At 39.2% G+C, this 20,806-nt stretch overlaps 1 protein-coding gene across 7 annotated transcripts in view; it reads left to right on the top strand.

Annotated features, from left to right (window-relative positions):
- Positions 1 to 20,806, top strand: part of TCF20 (transcription factor 20) — a 189,993-nt gene that overhangs the window by 122,694 nt on the left and 46,493 nt on the right. The gene's annotated exons all lie outside the window — the stretch shown is intronic.

Raw genomic sequence — 20,806 nt, 5'->3', positions numbered from 1 at the left:
TCTGGCGAACCAGAGCAGCGCATGGAAACGCCGTTTACCTTCCTGCCGAAGCAGTACCTATTTATCTACTTGTACTTTGACGTGCTTTCGAACTGCTAGGTGGACAGGAGCTGGGGCCGAACAATGGGAGGTCACCCCGTTGCGGGGATTCGAACCTCCGACCTTCTGATCGGCAAGCCCTAGGCTCTGTGGTTTAGACCACAGCGCCACCAGCGTCCCTCATACACATATTAGTGATTGATATATATATATATATATATATATATATATATATATATATATATATATATATATATTGTCTCCCCTGTTCCTATAATAGGCTTTTATTTGTATCATTGCTTCATTATTTTCAGATTATACAAAGAAAGAAACATAAATAATTTAAGCAATTGAGGATAGTGAATATGATGGATCATAAAGAAAATCAAATGTTTCTAAGACTGTTAGGGTGCTGTTCATTTATAATTTGGTTTTTGCTTTGAATTCAACATCAGCTTTGTTTGGATCACCAGTAAGTTATGCTACTTTATTTTTAATCACAGACTAAATAGTCTCACATGTAAGTCAGACATTCAGTAGCCTGCAAACTGTTTTACTAGCTTGCCGCCTTCTACACATTATTGCTCGGGGTGTAACTGCATTCTAGTTCTGAGCTCAGCAATATGCTAACGAGTGTAGGAGGGAATGGGACTATGACATGATTTGACTATGATATGATATGGGACCAGTATAAGTGAGGGCTCTCCAGGCTAATAGCATGGGATGGTGGAGAGAAGCATGCAGGAACCCTTGGTACTCTCTTGGATGCAATTACCATGGAAGGTGAGTAACCTACGGGGCAGGTTGTTGGATCTGTTTCTGAGCTTTTCTAGATAGCTGTCTAAGAGCAGTGTTAGAAACTCACATATATAAGCTAATTGACAAATGGTGCCTTAACCTAGGTTACAGTCATCACCACGGAGTGTCTGCTTGTGATTTTTTCAATGAAATTATTATTGTTGTTTTATTATTGTTGTTACTATTGTTGTTGTTATTATTATTGTTTTACTTTTATTTTTATTAATTCTTTTCTATACTGCGTTATATTTTAAACACATTAAAACATTCAATAAAACAATCCAGAATAAAACCGTGAATGTAACACTAAATGTAATGTGGATGGAGGTCTGGAGCCTTGAAATGTATGCAGTTTTACACCCTTCTTCCTAACTGGTGCTTCTTTAATGGCCTCATTCTATTGAGCCTAAAGCATTCAACCTGAACTCCCTGCCTTTGGCAGAGAAGTGATCATGGCTCAGTGATGCCAGCAAAGTGCTGGATATGCCTTACTCTTGAAATAAATCATCCATTGGAAAGGAATGAGATCTTCCAGGGCATTCTTTTCTCTCGGGACAGTAATCTCTCATTAATTTGAATGGGATCAACAGATAAAATCATATTCTTTATGTCATTGATTCCAACTTACATACTGATAGGTAACCCAGCCTAGGTTTCAGCTGAACTGCACTACCAAATATTTTGTGCTTAGCAGAATCAACAGGCGCCTGAACCATAACTTCACTAGCAATTTAAAATGAATCATAGTGTGTGAAATTCAGTCATGCCACCTCTGCTGCTTCTTAGTCTTTGTGCCCCTATCCCACTAATTACCAGGCTCACAGTGCTGCAGTGACAGCAGAAACCATAACTGGTAGAATGTATTTGGCTGGACATAGCAACCCTATGCCCTCTTGGCTGCTCCCTTCCTTTCTGTGTAAAGTACCTAGACCCTCCTGTCTCTAACCCTCCTTTTCCAACTCCATGTCCTTACCACTCACTGCTTCCTCAGGCCACAGCTTGTCAGGTCACTGCCTACTCTGTTCCCCTTCCTTTCTCTAGCATGTGTCTAGATGCAGGTTCCCAAACTGCAGTCCACAGACCACACATGCTTCATTCAGGTGATCCTGACTGAAGACAATAGACGGCACACATCTATAGCATTAAATATTCATATTGATTTTAATTGTATTTCTATTGCTTATTTTGTTTCTTATATATATATATATATTTTAACAGTTTCTTTATTGTTTTGCATCTTAAAAACAAATAAACAACAACAAAACTAAACACATAAATGAACAAAAAATAAATACACTTTTGTCATATTATGTGGTTTGCTGACTAGCTTAAACTCTGCCGAGTTTTTAGACTTCCCTCCACCTCTACATTAGTTTTCCAAGATACCTCATTCATTCGCTTTTCTTTAATTTTATCTAATTAAATCCGTCAAAATATTTTTTCTAAATTTTCCTTTTTCCCTTCTGCTGTTTTGCAAGAGTTTTCGTCACACCTGTAAGTGAATTACACATTTCTATTGTCTTTTAAATATTCTAGGAATTTACACCAATCCACATCTATCTGCTGATCTCTCTGATTTCTTATTCTACTTGTTAATTTAGCCATTTCTAAATATTCCAATAGCTTCCTTCTCCACTCTTCTACCTTTGGTAAATTTGGTGTTTTCCAATTCTGGGCTAGCAGGATTCTTGCTGCGGTGGTTGCGTATAGGAAAAATCTTTGATCTCTCTTTTTGATTTCATTTCCCACCATCCCCAGCAAGAAAGCTTCCGGTTTTTTTGGAAATGTGTATTGGAATATTTTTTTTTAGCTCATTATATATGATCTCCCAAAATGTTTTAACTTTTCCACATGCCCACCACATATGGTAGAATTCTCCATCTTTTTTATCACACTTCCAACACCTCTTATTATTTTTCCTGTACATTTTTGCTAATTTCACTGGAGTTAGATACCAGCGATACATCATTTTCATGATGTTTTCTTTTAATAACGTACAAGCAGTGAATTTTAAATGGTGGTTCCATAATTTCTCCCACGTTTCCATCTGGATGTTATGTCCTACATCTATAGCCCATTTAATCATAACTTCTTTTATTTCCTCGTCTTTTGTGTACCACTCCACCAAATAGTTATACATTTTGGATAACAGTTTCTCGCCTCCCTCCAGTATTTCCACCTGAAATTTAGATTTCTTTTTGTCGAAATTTCCCTTTCTTTTCTCTTCATTAAATAAATTATATACTTGAAAGTATTGAATCCAACCTGTAAATTTATCTGCCACTTGCTGAAAAGGTCTAATTTTCCATCCTTTCTCTGTATCTACTAGCAGTTCTTCATATGTTATCCAGTTGTCTTCGGTGTTGATTTTTTTTAACGTCAAAATTTCCGTTGGGGATAACCATCTGGGAGTTTTTCTTTCTAATAAGCTTTTATACCTCTCCCACACCTCATATAGTGGCTTTCTAAACACGTGAGTTAAAAATTCTTTGTGAACTTTTACTTTATTTTGCCACAAATATGAGTGCCACCCGTATCTGTTGTTAAATCCCTCCAGATCCAAAATTTCTTTATTTTTTAGTAACATCCACTCCCTAATCCAAATCAAGCATGACGCCTCATAATATATTTTCAAATCAGGCAGTCCAAAACCGCCTCTCTCCTTTTTGTCCACCAATAGTTTATGTTTTATCCTGGGCGGTTTTCCCTGCCAGACAAATTTTGATAATGTTTTTTGCCATTCCCTGATTTGGCTTGTCCCCTTAACCACGGGTAGCATTTGGAAGAGAAATAATACTCTTGGTAGAATATTCATTTTTATACTTGCTATCCTTCCCCAAAAGGACAACTTTAATCTGTTCCATGTTTCTAAATCTTTTTTGATTTCTCTCCATATCGGGACATAATTGTCTCCAAACAGATTTATGTTTTTTGGAGTGAGCCAAATTCCCAAATACTTAATCTTCTTAGTTGCCATAATGCCATATACTTCTTGCAACTCTTCGATCTCCTCCTTGCTCAAGTTCTTTGTTAGCATTTTGGTTTTCCCTTTATTTATCTTAAGACCAGCCAATCTCCCAAATTCTTCTATCACCTTCAACAATTTCTCCATACTCCTTTGTGGTTCCTCCAATGTAATCACAAGGTCGTCGGCAAACGCCTTTAGTTTAAATTCTCTCTTCCCGATTTTTATTCCTTTGATATCTTTTTCTCCTCTTATTTTATTTGCCAGGATCTCTAAAACCAAAATAAATATAAGTGGGGATATGGGACAACCTTGTCTTGTCCCCTTTGTTATCTTGACATCCTCTGTTAATGCACTATTAATAATTAATTTTGCTGATTGGTCCGAATAGATGGCTTTAATTCCATTTATAAACTTTTCCCCAAATTCCATCTTTCCTAATATCTTTAACATAAATTGCCAAGAGACGTTGTCGAACGCCTTTTCTGCATCAATAAAAATCAGGGTCGCCTTTTTATCTATTTTTAAGTCCAAATATTCAATCAAGTCCACTATTATTCTTATATTATTTTTCATTTGGCGGCCGGGTAAAAAGCCAGTTTGGTCGTTGTGTATCAGCTTATTTAATGTTTTCTTTAATCTTTGAGCTAAGATATCCGTAAATAATTTATAATCAAGATTTAACAACAAAATTGGCCGGTAGTTTTTAACATTTGTCAAATCGGTATCTTGTTTTGGGATCACCGTAATATATGCCTCCTTCCATGAATCTGGGATTCGTCCATTCATTAGAGTCTTATTCATTACTTCCAGCATAGCAGGTATCAAGTGTGGTGCTAGATCTTTATAATATTTTGCCGTTAGGCCATCGGGGCCCGGAGCTTTTCCGATTTTTAGTTTTTTAATTGCTTCCTTCAATTCTTCCTCCGTTATTTCTGCATCTAATTGCTCTTGGTCTTCTTTTGATATTTTCTTTGGTTTATTATCTTCTAAATATAAATCCATTTCCTCTTCTTCCTCGATTCCCCTTTTGTAAAGTTCACCGTAAAATTCTTGAAATGCTTGTTTAATTTCTTTTGGGTTTTCGGTCAATTTATCCTTCCATTTGATTTTATTTATAATATTCTGATTTAATCTCCTTTTTAACTGCCACGCTAATAATTTCCCAGTCTTATTAGCGTACTCAAAGTTCTTTTGTTTCAACCATTTTAATTTCCACTCTAATTCTTGATTTATTAACGCATCAAATTGAATTTGTAACATTTTTATATCTTGCTTTAATTCTTGATCTTTCGGTTTCTTTACCAGTTGTTTTTCCTTGTCCTCCAGCTCTTTTATAATTTCCTTCTTTTTCTTTTCTCTCTCCTTCTTTCTAATGATATTTTGCGATGTCAAAAAGCCCCTCATTACCGCCTTACTGGCATCCCACACCACATTTGAATCCGTTCCTTTATTAGCATTTAATTCAAAATATTCTGCTATTGCTCTTTTTGCTCTATCCACCACCTTTTGGTCATAAAACAGACTCTCATCCATTTTCCATCTTCTCCTGACACCTTCTCCTTTCATCTCCATATATATAGCATTATGGTCAGACATGGTTCTTGGTTGGATTTCAACCTTATTTACTCTTAGCATTACAGCATTTGATACCCAGATGTAATCAATTCTACTTGAACTCTGGTTAGGCTCCGAATAGTATGTATATTGTTTTATATTTGGGTGTTTCTCCCTCCAGGCATCTCTTAAACTTAAGTTTTCTACTAATGTGAAAAATGACTTTGGTAATTTGCCTTCAGTGGAACCTAGTCTCCTTATTGTTCTATCCAATATTGGGGCCACTACACCATTTAGGTCTCCCAAAAGAATAATTCTTTGGTCCAAATATTCCGTCAGGCTATCCTCTAATTTTTTATAAAATTTTGATTTTTTATTGTTTGGTGCGTATATTCCCACCAGCAGGATTTTTTCGCCTTGCCAGATAATTTGTACCATCACCACTCTTCCCTCTTCGTCCTTAAAAATCAGCTTAGGTTCCAGTTTTTGTTTTACATAAAATACCACCCCACGTTTTTTCTTTTGATCTGCCGTTACAAAGTCCAAGCCTAACCTCTTATTTCTCAAAACTCTTTTATGTTTTTTTGAAATATGGGTTTCTTGCAAACATACAATGTCCAAATTTTTCTTAATCAAAACGTGTTCTACTTTATTTCTTTTGTATTTATTGTTTAAACCGTTTACATTCCATGACTCAATTCTTAGAGTCATGTCCTTGAGAAAATTTCTCGTTAAAACTACTTAAGTATTTACACTGTCTTCCTTCGCTTGTTCCTCGCTTTCTTCTTCTTCCTTCTCCTCCTGGTCACTTTCCTCTTCTTCTTCTCCTTCTTCCTGTTCTTGTTCCTCTTCCTCTTTTTCTTCTCCTCCCACTGCTCCTTCTTCCGGTATCTCCAATTCCTCCTTGCTTTTCTTCTTTTCCTTCTTTTCTCCCTCTAATCCTAGCTCTTTCGGGTATCTTCTCGTAAATTTCTTCAGCTCCTGCTCATTTCTTATCTTGAACCTTTTATTTTTAAAATAAAAAGTCAATCCTTCCGGGAATTCCCACCTGAAGCTTATTCCTTTTTTGTTTAGAATTCCTGCTAACAGGCGGTATGGATCTCTTTTTTGTAAAAATCTCGTTGGGATTTCTTTATAGATAAAGATTTCCCTTCCGCCAATTATTAATTTCTGGGTGTGACTTAATCTCAAAATTTCATTTCTTATATCCAATGAATTAAACATCACCAGGCAATCTCCTGGTAGTTTCTTTGCTCTGGCCTTAACCGATTTCACTCCTATTCTAAAAGCATTTAGAATAGAGTATTCCAAATTTTCTTGTTTTACATCCAGCCATCTTGCTAATTCTGTCACCAGCCTTTGCCTGATGTTCTCATTTGCTTCCACAGGGATTCCCCGGAATTTAAGATTCAATTGTTTTTGTCTGAGTTCGAGCAAAGCTAACTTATCCAACATTTCCTCCTGTACCTTATTCACATCCACCACTTCCTCTTTTACCTTCTCTGTCTCTTTCTTTGATTGATTTACCTCTTTTTGTATTCTCTTAACTGTGCTTTCTATTGTTTTGGACTTCGTTGATAACTCTTTCACTTGTTCTGTTAACTCTCCTACCACCTTATCAAATTTCTGATCCATTGACTCTTTTAAGTCTTCCAACCTTTTTTCAATGTTCAATTCACTTTGCCTTATTTCCTTTTTAATCTCTGTTAATAGCCCCTCCCACTCTTTTCCTTCCTCCTGTTTCGAAGTCCTTCTTTCAGTTGGGGTTGCACTTCCTTTATGCCCTTTCATCCTGCTATTTATATCTATTATTTATTATTCCTGTACTTATTCTTTTCCCCACCAGGGGGCTTTCTTTTGCACAACTCCGTTCTTATACTTTTTAGTGCAACCACTTTCCCCCCCTATAGATGGCGCTTCTCTACGCTATACAATATACAGTAGGGTGAGCCCTCCCACACCGTTACTTTCAGTTTCTTTGTTCTCGCAAACCCTCCGCTACTTTCGCTTTCTTTGTTTCAACCAGGCTTCCCTTTTCGATATTATGTTTCCAAAATACAGTCTCCGCGCTCTAATTCCGAGGTTTTATCAATCAAAGTCAGAGTCCCAAATCCAACCTAGCAGTCCAGGAGTTCTTACCAGTCACAGTTCGTTTTTTTAAAATGAAAAGAAAGCGATGATCCAAACCTGCAAAGAAAGATCCCCCCCCAAAAAGCCGGCCCTTTGTCCACGCAGCTCCTTAGCTTCTTAACTTCTCTCAGCCTCCGATTCTTTCCGCCCCCGTTCTCACTCGGTCTTTCAGGTCGCCCGGAGGTTAGCTACTAGTTTTATATTTTTCAAAGTCCGCCAGTCTTTTCAAAGTCCGCCAGTCTTTTCTGATAATCCTCAGCCGATGTTTGTAATCCACGAGGCTGATGCCTCCCCTCCTAAGTCCTCCGCTCGTCCGTCTAGTACTTTTGTATAGGGGGTTTTCTTTCCAGCAAGGAAAAACTTTATAGACAGATTTTTTCCTCAATACGCTATTTCAGGGGGTTCTCAACATGCTCTCTCACAGTTTCTACAGACCAGTCCGCCCCTCGTTGTCTCTCAACCAAATCGGGGCCCCTCTTGTCTCCTCCGCTTTAGCCTTTGTTTAAAAGCCCGATACCAAACGGATGACTAAGCGAGAAGGAAACTTTCGTTCTTCTCCTCCCCCTCTACGAGATCTCCGCAGCCTTTTATAACTTAAACTTTAAATGTCACTGTCCGTTTTGATCTTCACAACCCCCCGGCTCCGATGATAACTTACCGAGGAGTTTTTTAGAGTCTTTACTCACTTTCACAGGATCGTTGTCTTTAGTTCATCTTGCGCAGTTTTTCCGAGCGCCATTTCCTCGCTAATGTAGAGACGGACTCCCTCTTTACGCCTCTTACATTTGTCCCGATCACCAAAGTGCCGAATGCCAAACTATAACTGCGGGTTTCCAAACACCCACCGAACTCTTTATTTCTCCGATCTTACTGTTTTGGAAGCGGGCTGCTTTTCATCTGGAGCTCGAGGCTTCGCGTCGTTAGGAGGGTACGATGTCCCCGTCTTGTGTCTGCCCTCCGCTCCCTTCTCCAAAGTCCTTTTTTTCAAAAAACCCTGGCTTTGGGAGCACAGCAAATGACACCGCCGGGTGCACTGAACTTCAAGGTAGCCCCCCTTGAAGTAGTTGGGTCCGCACAGCCTTTGCTCGACCCCCTTTCCTCCTAATTACGCTCGGGGACCCCAGAAGGGTTTCTCCGCGCTCCTCACGATGGCCGCAGCTCCACCGGAAGTCCTCTTATATATATTTTTAATATATATATTATATTACAGCTTGAATTCCATAAAATTGTAAGGCACAGTGCATTACAGTTGCTAAACAACCGGCAGAAAAATCATTAAGTCCACCAAGATGCTCAGCCGTTTTCAAGTGGACTGTGAGTGGGAAGGTTGGAAACCACTGTTTTAGATCATTCACCCTAGTTCTCCTTCTATCTCCCACATAAAATTCTACTCATCTTAAGCCCTGTGACATTCCTCCAGGGGTTGAATTTCTCATTGTTGCTCTTTCATGCCTCAATTCCCCCTCTCCTGCCCTACCTATAGGTGTTTCCTCCTCCTTATTTATTAAATGTACTAGTTACTTTTTTCTATGGGAACTCAAAGCGACTTACAACCCTTTAATCCCAAAACAAATGAAACGCATACATTAAATTCAGAATTAAAAAAGACAATTTTTAAAGTTTGTTTCCCCACTGTGCACCTCATACAGCTTTCTTGCTTTGGGACTCACTTTTGCTTCTCTACCTGGAATCAACAATTGGGGCCAATTCACATGCCACTGTGGAGGAGGGGTTGTACAGCCTCTTGGCTTTGAGAAGATTTTTGGAGTGTATTTATTTTAGCAATTGTGGTTCTTTTTGTTTATAGGTATTGCGGGAATGCTTACAGGTTCATTCTGATTCAGTTATATGAATAGTTGCAGGATTAAGTGCCTCCACAGTCACGAAGGTTATGTTCACATTGGCAGTTTAGTTCTGGAACTCCTGTCTAACATATTCCTACTACTGTAGGGTTCACAGTTGCCTAGTAGTTACTTAGCTTTTAATTAATGCGATAAAGTCCAGCTATAGTTTGCTGTTTTCCCTGGGTAAGAGCAACTATGTAGACCAATTGGGTGGCAGTTAACAAAGTTTTACTCAGAGTATAATCCCATTGAAATTAATGAACATGACCAAGTTAGGTCAATTAATTTCAGTGGGCTTACTCTGAATATAATTTAGTTGAATGCAAGACTTTGGGAAGAGAATGTAACTACTTTTTCTATCTGACCCTAAATAGTTCATGTCCTTTGCAAAAGTAGCATCATTTTTACAACCTTATTTAGTGCAAGGCAATCTGGGATAGACTCTGTTCTTCTCGGCGTGTGGGGGCTGAGCAAACAGGAGCAGGGCTGAGCAAAGAGGAGCAGTAGTAGGTTACTCCTGTTTGAAGTGGTAATATGAATAGTACATATGTTGTAGTTACTCCTGGAGTCAAATGTTACTCTTTTTAAAAGATCGGCGTAACTCTTCTTAAGGCTGATTTTGCTATATTATTCATACCAAATAAAGTAAATTTCTTTAGGTGCTGTCATTGAATCTTCAGTCCTTTTAATACACAGATTACACACACACACACACACACACACACACACACATATATATATATATATATATATATATATATATATATATATATAAACACGGCAAATGTCCAAAATTTGGAGAAGGATAATATTCCTCTGTAAATACACATAATCCCAGATGAATTCGGCAAATGCCCCCAAACAAATGCTTCTTTGCTTTTCAGGCCTATATTGGTGAACAATGCCAACTGAATTTAAGTGACTGTCAGCTTCTGTTGGTGTATCCCTGAATTTTTTGACATATAGCCAGACTGGGCAGCTCCTTTCATTTTTCCCCCTTCCCCCCATTGTTGATGCAAGGGCTGATGTAGATTGGGTGACTGTTTGGGGACATACAAGTAGAACAAGAGACGCAGGAACCTACAGATCCCAATAATGTCCCATAGTTCTTTCCCCTGCTGATCCCTCTGAATGTTCCATATTGCCCCACCTCCCATGTCTGGTGGAATGCCACCAGTGGGACATACATGCATGTAGAGCTTTCTGTGGGTGTACCAAAGTGCTTTAGTGGCGTAAGTGCTGTTGTGTTGGCAGGCTGCCCACTCTTCCAGCAGATCAGCACTTACGTTGCTTACGTAGGGCTGTAGCCTTGAACTTGGTGTGTGGATGTCATTAACACTTAATGACATCCAGGAGTGTGCCAACTGCAGTGTGATCCCATTTGAACTATATATAAATTATTTAAGGTATTTTTGTGTGAAACTATCCTATCAAAGGAGAACTAGACATGACATTTGGGGTACAGGCAAATTTAAAACCAGAATATTCCAAGATCTATTGCTAAATAAAACATCTTCCTTATATATCACCCCTCCATAAGAAGAAAAGGTTCCTGAAATCCGGTTTTATCACAGCATGATATAGAACATAGGAAAAATGGGTTTAAAGGACTTGAGGCATAGTACAACATGGGTGTTAGGGTTGAGATACCATCAACTGAGTAGTCAAATATTTTATGAAGCCATGAATTCTGTATGTGGGTAGAGTGGCTTAACTTTATTGGGTAAGGTTTTTCAGCCTGAGGGCTATATTCCCTTGTAGATTACCTTCTGTGGCTACTTGCCAACTGTGGGCTGAACCAGAGCCAGAAGTCGACAGGACAACCATCCATCCATCCATCCATCCAGAGATACACATACAGGATTTCCCCACCAATTTACTGTGCTTGTGTTCTTAAAATACATGTTGGGGAATGTTTCTATTGTGCAAATGTCAGATTTTGATCTGAGGTGTGTAAAATGCCAAATATGCAGCTCAGACATATATCTGACAGATACAAAGATGCCCCTTTTTCTATTCACTTCCTGTGTTTGATTGGTTACACACACACACACGGAATGTAGGGGGAAATGATGTAGGAAGGATTCATGTTTTTTCCTCCTTTGTTTTCATTTGTACTGGAACGGGCAGGTACAAGGAGTGGTCACTAGACCACATGTGGGCAACCTGTGCCACCATTTTTACCCCTGCTACTAGATTTGGTGCCAGTTCTTCTGCAAAAGCTGTGGCTATGCTAATATTGTCACTGAAACCTGTCACTAGCGTTACTGCCAAAAGTATTGCTGAAAAGTATTTCTGATTCCCCTCCAGTTGGCATAACAGAATGATTCCATTGCCTTGTGCCCTGCCAGCCTCTGAAAGGTCTATCAAGCTCTCTAATCCAGCACCAGTTCCTGCTTCCAGCCACAGCTCGCAGTGGTAGAGTTTTGCTTGATGCTCTACCAAGGTGTATTAGGTGTGGCATTTCAAAAAGCCCATTCCATCTCCTTTTTCAGCAAGCATGTCTGACATCTGTTCTGGTTGAATGGGATCTTCTGTTAGTCAGCACACAAGGAGGGCAGTGGTGAGGCCTAGCTGAGGGTGGGAGATCTCCAGGACCAAGCCGGGTCTTCCTCCCCAGGGCTGAGGGCTACTCTAGATTGAATCAATTAATGAGCACTGAGAAAGCAAGATCCAGAGAACATTACTATTTTGTGTGTAAGAACCATATTGTTCCTTAGTTTGATCTCCTCCAAGCCATTTCTACTCTATTTGTCCCTGCCATGTGTGACAGGAACAGGTCACTGAATGAGTGAAGGGGATGATGGATTGATGCTGTGTGTGTGTGTGTGAGAGAGAGAGAATTAAAGGTTGATTGAAGGGGAGGGGGAGAGAAGGGGAGACTCACCCATACATTTGGCTTTTGTGCCAGTATGTGACCCTCACCATTTTTCTGAAAGGGAATGCCTGAAAAGGTTACCCAGCCTTCATCATCATCATTTTAAATTTGTATACCATCTTTCTAGCTTAAAATACTCAAGGCGGTTTACAAGCTGAAGAAACAAAAAATGTACCGGTACATCTTACAACAATCTAATGCAATACAAAAATGTGATAATAAAACATAACTTTAAAATTGGCAGCCTACATCAAAAAAGTAACATTCAACAATCATTAGAATAGTATAAAATAATATCCACATATAAAAGTTAAACAGAAATCCACTCAACAGTTACAATAAATAATAGCTAAACTATAATCAATAAAACAATGGCAAGCCACAGTACATAAAATAATACAATACACATTGAGAAACAGAGACTAGAGGCAAGCAGGTGGAAGGAGGGAGGCCTCTCCCCTCACAGTTCTTCCTCTAGGAACAACTCCCTTATGAGGACTCCTAGGGCCGGAGTGTGGGGCAAGGCAGGTGGAAAGAGGCCTTGTCTGATGGAGTCTCTCCAGGTGGAAAGAGGCCTTGTCTGATGGAGCGCGGGGAGCATTCACGCGACACACCTACACACTGCAGCCGACACACTAACATGTCGCAACACACAGTTTGGCAAGCTCTGAACTAGGGACTAGTCTAATTGAGCCTGTAATACATGTTAAGCTCTGGCTCATTAACGAGGGAACACACAAGAATAGGTGTAGGTACCTAGGTTTTCACATTGGCACCTGGTAGCAGTCACCACTTTTGTTACGGATTTAGGTGCAAGGAGATAAGGTAAAGGTAAAGGGGCCCCTGACCACCAGGTCCAGTCATGTCCGACTCGGGTTGCGGTGCTTATCTCGCTCTATAGGCCGAGGGAGCTGGCGTTTGTCCGCAGACAGCTTCCGGGTCATGTGGCCAGCATGACAAAGCCACTTCTGGCGAACCAGAGCAGCGCACGGAAACACCGTTTACTTTCCCGCTGGAGCGGTCCCTATTTATTTACTTGCCCTTTGACGTGCTTTCGAACTGCTAGGTGGGCAGGAGCTGGGACCAAGCAACGGGAGCTCACCCGGTGGCAGGGATTCAAACCCCCGACCTTCTGATCAGCAAGCCCTAGACTCTGTGGTTTAACCCACAGCGCCACCTGAAGGAGATAAGGCATACTTAAAAACTGAAATACTTGGGAATGATATGAATTCAAGGCACTTTTCCTGTTTATCACTGGACAGCTTTATAAAGAAGTAGCCTAGGAGCATAAATGGTTTTAGATTTATGTAATATAGGGTAGAGCTTCCAACGTCCTAAAGGAAGACTGAAGCATATTATTAAAGGAAAATTCTTATTTAAGAGACAAATTAATACAAAATTAGTCATATAAGAAAGTAGAACACAAAGAAAAATGTTAACTAATATGCTGTCATGGCTCTTAGATATGCACAGTTTAGACTGTACTCTGATATACATGGTTGAGAACAATATAATTTATTTATTAATGTCCCATAATCTCCTCATACATTGTAAATATTAATGATTACAGCAGGAGAACATGGCATTATTTATTAGAACACGCAGTCTCCCTTACGCAGAATCCGGTGAAAAGCAAATTTAGCCCCACAGGGTCAGGGAATAGAATGACATCACTAACGTGCTAATCAAAGGGTTTTACATTACAGTGGGGTAAGTGATGGGAGTAAATTTCTGTTACCTTTGGGCACTTCTCTGTGGGAATGTCTGGGCTGGCCTAAGACACAGCTACTTAATCAGATTTGCACACATTAAGAATTCCATGTCTGTATTCCCTGCATTTAACTTAAGGAGACGAAGTGGGCAGGCCTCCCAGTGGAAGGTACTGACTGGTATTTACATTTGTGTTTGTAAAAATAAACAAAGAGTTCCATATATTTATTTCCTGTGTCATCTTAAGGGAAAGGACAATGCAGAAATGTTCCAGCTAGCTGGATAAAGTTGGGTTAGTGAAATATAAATCAAGGCTATTCATTAGATCAGCATTCCCCAATCTGGTGCCTTCCAGATGTTGGACTACTACACCTCCCATCAGCCCTGACCATTGGCCATGCTGGCTGGGACAGATGAGATTTGTAGGCAGTGAGCTGGGAAAAGTTGAATGAGACCTTTCAGCTGATTGGGATCTGCAGGTGTCATTCAAAAATTCATCCGTTTTAGGTGGAAGAATTAAATTTAACAAGATAATTATGGGTAAAGTGAGGCCTTGTCAAAAAAAAGGTTGCAGTGTGTATACTCAGGATCCCAGCCATGTTTCAATTTCCCTCCTCAACTATCAGTCAAAATTTTGTTTGCTGAGCATGCTCAGTCCTCATTTATTTTGTTTGTGGTTGTGGGGTAACCTCACTGGTGCTCAGTCTCAGCTATCATGGACATGACATAAAAATAGGTCCTCAACGAGACCAGGAAATTACCTATAAGCCAAACCATGGCTTAATGCAAATATGTAGGCTCCGAAGAGAGGATTGTGGCTGCTTTACTCCTCCCTGGCCTGTTTTGCTTCCCTGTCATCCAGAGAATTCATAGTTTAGCTCTCCTGGACAAATCATAAGCCATAGAATATAGGAAAACCTTGGTTACAGCTTTAAGTTGCAGGGAGCTAAACCATAAGCTCAAATTCCAATGTCACACTGAGCCATGCCATGCACACATATTTTCCCTAAACCATAGTTTTGCTTAGAATGCCATGTGACCCAGGCTAATAAGATGGTGCCCCTCTGTCCTTTTCCAGTCATTTGATTCCACCACCACCCCTTATTTCACTTACACACACCCGAGTCAGCATGCATTCTGTGAACATTGAGCTAGCTCATTGGGTCTCTTTCTTGGGGTTTTGTTCTTTTACAGTTTTTTCCTAAATATGTTTCCATACTTATGCAAATGTCAATTAGATTACTGTACTGCAGCCCACTGTGTGGATGGTGTGCTTTTGGCTGCGTAAGCAGCAGCACTAGGGGAGTGGAATTGGAATTAGCATATAGTGTACATGTGGGGCCTTGCAAACAAAATTGTGTGTGTGTGAGTGAGAAAGAACTTTCAAAGCAAGATAGTAAATGTTGAGTGTCTATATCTCTGTATATCTGTGTCATTTCCAGCCACTCCACCCCCCTCAATTTTTCATTTCACACACCCCTCAACTGCCAACGAGCATTCTGTGGGTATTAAGTATGCATAGTCCTTATTAGGTTGGTGGGTTTTTTGGGTTTTTTTGTGCCTGGCTGTTGCCATTTTAGCTACATAAGCAGGGAATTTTATAGTAATTTGGCATGATGGTGCCTAAAATGGCACCTTGAGCAATCAGTTACCTGAGACAAGGCAGGCTAATTCCTCTATTCCAGGGGTGGCCAACTCCCAAGAGACTGCGATCTACTCACAGAGTAGATCTACCCTCATTTTTTAGGGGTTCAGGTCAAAGTTTTTGAGCTTTTTTAGGAAGGGGGAAGGCCTGCTTTTTAGAGGTTCAGGTCAAAGTTTTTTTAGGGAGGAGGAAAGCCCCGTTTTTTGGCATTTGCCTTTTGCAAGGCAATAATGTTGAGCTTTTTTTAGGGGAGACAAAGTTGTTAAGCTTCTTTGGGGGGAGTCAGTGATCTACCACAGACGTCCAGTGATCTGCCAGTAGATCACGATCTACCTGTTGGATGTGCCTGCTCTATTCTATCAGAGTAGCAAGGTCAGTGGCAGCCAGGATACCATAACTCCCTGCCAGCACAGATAAGGGAGGTGTAGTAAACTGTGGTGAGTGAAGAGGAACAGAAAGCAAAAATAAGAAGAGAAGGGAAATCTAGGAGAGTGTTGCAAGAAAATGATTAGATCATTAGATGAAGGAAGAAGCTAATAACCATTAGGAGGGATATTTACAGTTTGTAACACATTGTACTGGTGAGTGTTTAGATAGTTTTCGTATATCAACATACTTTCTTACCACACCAGCTAAAAATAAATATAGAAAAGTTACAGGCTATGGTTTATATTTTGGGTCAATGGACCGCAATAAAGCTGTGGGTGGATGGGTTTGGTTTTATTACTAATCTTATGAAGGCATGTGTGTGTTCAGCCATACCTCTGTTTTCTCCTTTTCTAGAAAATGGGGGTCTCTCTTGCAGAGTTAGAAAGATCTTACAGTCAGACATCTTCTAATGTATTTGGTACATTTTCCTTTGGGATGATTTTACTTGGGGTAGAATACCAGCAGTCAAGTACCAACAATAACAGGCCCTGAGTTTCTTTAATTTCCTGCATTGTGTTTCTGTTTACTGAATCTTTATCAGTTATCAATCTCAGAACACAGAAAATGCATGGTCCCTAAGTAGCCAGTTGACTTTTTGTTGGCTTTGTCTGCTTGGTTTAATATTAAAGTTATTTCACTAACAGACAAGCAGCTTTTGGGAAATGGGTGAGTGTAGTACCGCTTTTATATATACTGTAAACTTCCTGTTTCCTTAAGGGATTAATTTGGCAACATGTACTCTGATTTTCAGAGAAATTAAAATAGATTTTAAGCATATGAGGCAAGGATCTTGGATGGTAAGTCATGTGATAATTGATGACAGCAATATCACACATTCAGGTCAACCAGTGATTACTGTAATTATCACATGAATAACGTACTATGCAAACTCATGCTATGAAGAAGAATTTCTAGCTCTCAAAGCTTTAGCATTCAGACATTCCCCTGCAGAAATCCAAAGTTTAATTTAATTTATTTTCAGTAGTGCCTTCCAAAACTGCCTTCAGGGAGAATGTGCTGGAACCATCAAGAGGTACCGATAAATGTTTCTTGCTGCCTTGCCTGGGACCCTTGAAGGAGGACCTGTTGCTTAAATATTTACTATAGATCTCTCTCATATCTTTCTGTGGACTGCTCTTTGCCTTTTTGGCAGGAACAGGAATGCATTTTGTTTTTAATATGTTTGAATCATTAAGATTTTGTTCCAAATTTTGTAAAGTCCCCTTTTTTTGGCACTTCAGTGTTATAAAGTCATACATCTGGTTGCGTTTGCTGTGGGATATGAAAGTGCCGAACCCGGAAGTACCGGAAGAGTTACTTCCGGGTTCAGCGCTTGCGCAGAAGCAGCGAATCGCAACCCGTGCATGCACAGATGTGGCGCTGCGGGTCGCGAACACGCCTCCCGTACAGGTTGCATTCGCAACCCGAGCATCCACTGTATTTGGGTGTTGTTGCCAGGGGGTGGGGGTTTTTTGGCTGGAAGGTGGCATATAAATAGTTACAGTAATAAAAACATTAAAGATGGGACAGAAAAGGTACAGTGGTACCTCAGGTTACATACGCTTCAGGCTACATACGCTTCAGGTTGCATACTCTGCTAATCCAGAAATAATGCTTCAGGTTAAGAACTTTGCTTCAGGATAAGAACAGAATCCCCCCCCCGTTTTTTTTAGGGGGGGAACGGAAATTTTCGGAAAAAATTGAAAAAAAATACTACATTAGCACTTCTATTTTCTTTTTCAGATTGAAAGTCATTCTGTTGCTTTAGAAACATAAAATATAACTATGGACAATTTTAATGGGCATAAAATTATCACAACTAGCATATTAAAAATATAGTGTATCCAAACAATTATTACAAACAGAATTTACTTTTAAAATAATATTTATTTGTATTTGTAACAAATGGAGCAACAATCTCCTGAACTGTTTACTAGTTTATGTGGAACAAAAAAACCCTCCACAAAACAATTTTTAAAATCCAGAAGTAACAATTATTCATATTTCCTCTCCTGAGTATTTAAAAAAAAACATTCTCATAAAAAGAACTGAAGAAGGAAATGGGACTAAGTTTCAATGAGTGGGCATGAAATTTAATCAGAATCATTTTCTGAGCTGTAATTAACCTTTTTTCTGGTGACAATAGCACCTCCTAAAGGAAGAAATGTATCTTGTTCTTGCATTGGAGAGTTCAGTTTGTAACCTAGGACTTGCTTGTCCTCACAGAAATTAGAATAATCTGATACCATACATATTTTTTAGAAACAATTTATAAAATATTTGAACCCCTTATCTTAAAATATTTTATTCATCATGTTAAAATAAAGCATTCCATAATCTATTTTTTATTTTTCCATTTTTTCGGGGGGAAAACAAAAAAGGCTTCAGGGAAAAAAAACACCCGGTGTGTGTGTGTCCCCCCCCCCGAATTTTTTCGGTTTTTTCCCAGGCCTTCACATCTCTATATAGAACCTCTTCATGCTATCTGTGTGTTATGAATGAATTCAGCACCCCCTCTTTTTTTAAATAAATTCTGCTTTCATGGCCCTTTCCAGATGACATTTAATGCAACAGTGTTTCATCTTGGGGAAAATAGCATTTTATCAGCAGGGGTTAGTTGTGGTGGACAAGTCAATAGATGTACATATGTATGTGCTTCAAATTACTGTTATGCTTCAAGTAACAGTAAGGCATACCTGTTAAATATATAGCATATGAAGCACTCCAGCTGACTTGCATATTTTGCTACTGGAATGTATTATAAGGAAGAGGCCTTTTAACCAGTTATTATAAGGAAGAGGCCTTTTGCCCCCCCCCCCCCCTTTTGGAGTTCTTGCCAAAGCACTTTCAGCACTTTTAGAGCAGAAAGGCTAAGTCTGATCACAGTGTGAAATTTCTTTTCTCTGTAGAATCCGTAGCTGTAATACTGTATGCTGTAAGGAGATTCCTAAACCAAAGAAGGGAAAATCCTTGGCTTAATTCAGTGTTTTGCATTTCAAGAAGGTTGCTGCCATCTGCTGTCACTTTAGATGTAGGACAGTTTGTAAAATTAAACATGAAGAGATAGATAAGGGGGTAGGTGTAATATTATAGGTATTGTATTACAGTTGACTTGCATCTTACACATGGGTTTTGTTCCAGGGATTGTGTAAAGTTGAAGTCACATATAGTCTAAGCCAGTGTTTTTCAACCACTGTTCCGCAGCACACTAGTGTGCCACGAGATGTTGCCTGGTGTTCCGTGGGGAAAATTGAAAAATTCGAAAGATTTGTGTTTATTTGATTCCTATTCAAGAGAATTACTTTATATATAGTCAATATAGGCACAGAGTTAATTTTTTTAACATTTTCTAATGGTGGTGTGCCTCCTGATTTTTTTCATGAAACAAGTGTGCCTTTGCCCAAAAAAAGTTGAAAAACACTGGTTTAAGCAACCCTTAAAAACCAGAAAGTGGCCCGTAAAAACATAGTGCAGCATTTACCGGTGCACAACAAGTGTTTTTGTTATCTGCCTTTATTTGCTGGGCTCTAACAGGCTCTTTTGAGGTTGTCTGATCTTGCGAGAGCCTCCCAGAGCCCAGTAAGCACTCTGTGTCTTCTGTGCATTTAATTTGTGCAATTTCAACTGGCCGGTCTTCAACAGCATAAGGTTGAAATTGCACATGTTAAATGCATGTAAGTTGCAAGTCAACTGTATTTATTTGTAAAACTTCCATGCCACTTTTCTTTCCTAAAATAAAATAAAATCAAAGACAGGTAATAATGCAAGTAATTAAAAGCAATCCAGAAGCACAGTAAAACAACAATAACAATTAGCAATAAACCCAAACCTAAACCAGCAGACAGTAATAACAGCAATACCAGTAATCCAAAGCATAGCAAGGAGTTGCAAATTACAGTACCCACTATCAAAAGCTTCCTGTAATAGCCATGTTTTCACCAGGTGGTAATGGGAAAGGCAATCTGACATTTGCTGTAATGAGTCCCAAAATGTGAATCAATAAGAAACACATTCCAGATTACCAGCCTCCTTCCTCACAGTTTAAAAAGGATTCAAACACACCCTCTGAGAACTCTACTGTTGGTTCCCTAGGGTATCTATTTTGCTCCTCTGCTTCGATTAAGATACTTCAGTTGTATTGGTTTTTGTGTAATAAATCTCAAGCGTTAATTGCCTGGGGCATGCAGGTGAAAGTTCACATCTAGCTCAGTTGTTATTGAAATATTGTTTCAGGGAATAATAGGCACTTCCACTCAGAAACCATTACTTTGAAAGATACCCTACAAGCTGAGTAGATTTTTAAAAGTTTCCTAGGAAACATTTGGTTGAAGCATATGCAAGAAGAGATTTGAAAATGTTGAGGCTCCTTAGCAAACTCAGAAAAATTGCCTATTACCTCTAAATAAAAATCTTTGAGAGGCTGTTCACACTTGTTGACTACACTAATACATGAGGTAAAATGATTTGAATATGTGAATAAGCCACCACAGATAGAGTACTCATATAAACTCAGATGCTAATAATTCTAGTAGTGTCAGATCGCATACTGAGCAGCAAGTTATTGCATGCAGTATGACCAGTGAGGGTGTGGCTCATCATTAATTTTGGTGCCCCTTATTGTGTTGAGCATCACAACTCAAATATTACAAACATCCTTCATGGAAATGCATCTGTATCCCTCTGTACTTTCTCAGTGGTATTGTGTAATGTTGAAAAATTGTTATTAGAGGAATCCTTCTCTAAGTCATTTTTAGTATACTGTACTTGTAGTTCAGCATAGTGTTAGAGACATAAACAATGTAACAACACAT

This window comes from Lacerta agilis, chromosome 10 (genome assembly GCF_009819535.1).
Source record: "Lacerta agilis isolate rLacAgi1 chromosome 10, rLacAgi1.pri, whole genome shotgun sequence".
NCBI lineage: Eukaryota > Metazoa > Chordata > Lepidosauria > Squamata > Lacertidae > Lacerta > Lacerta agilis.
This window is presented reverse-complemented; position numbering and strand designations above follow the sequence as displayed.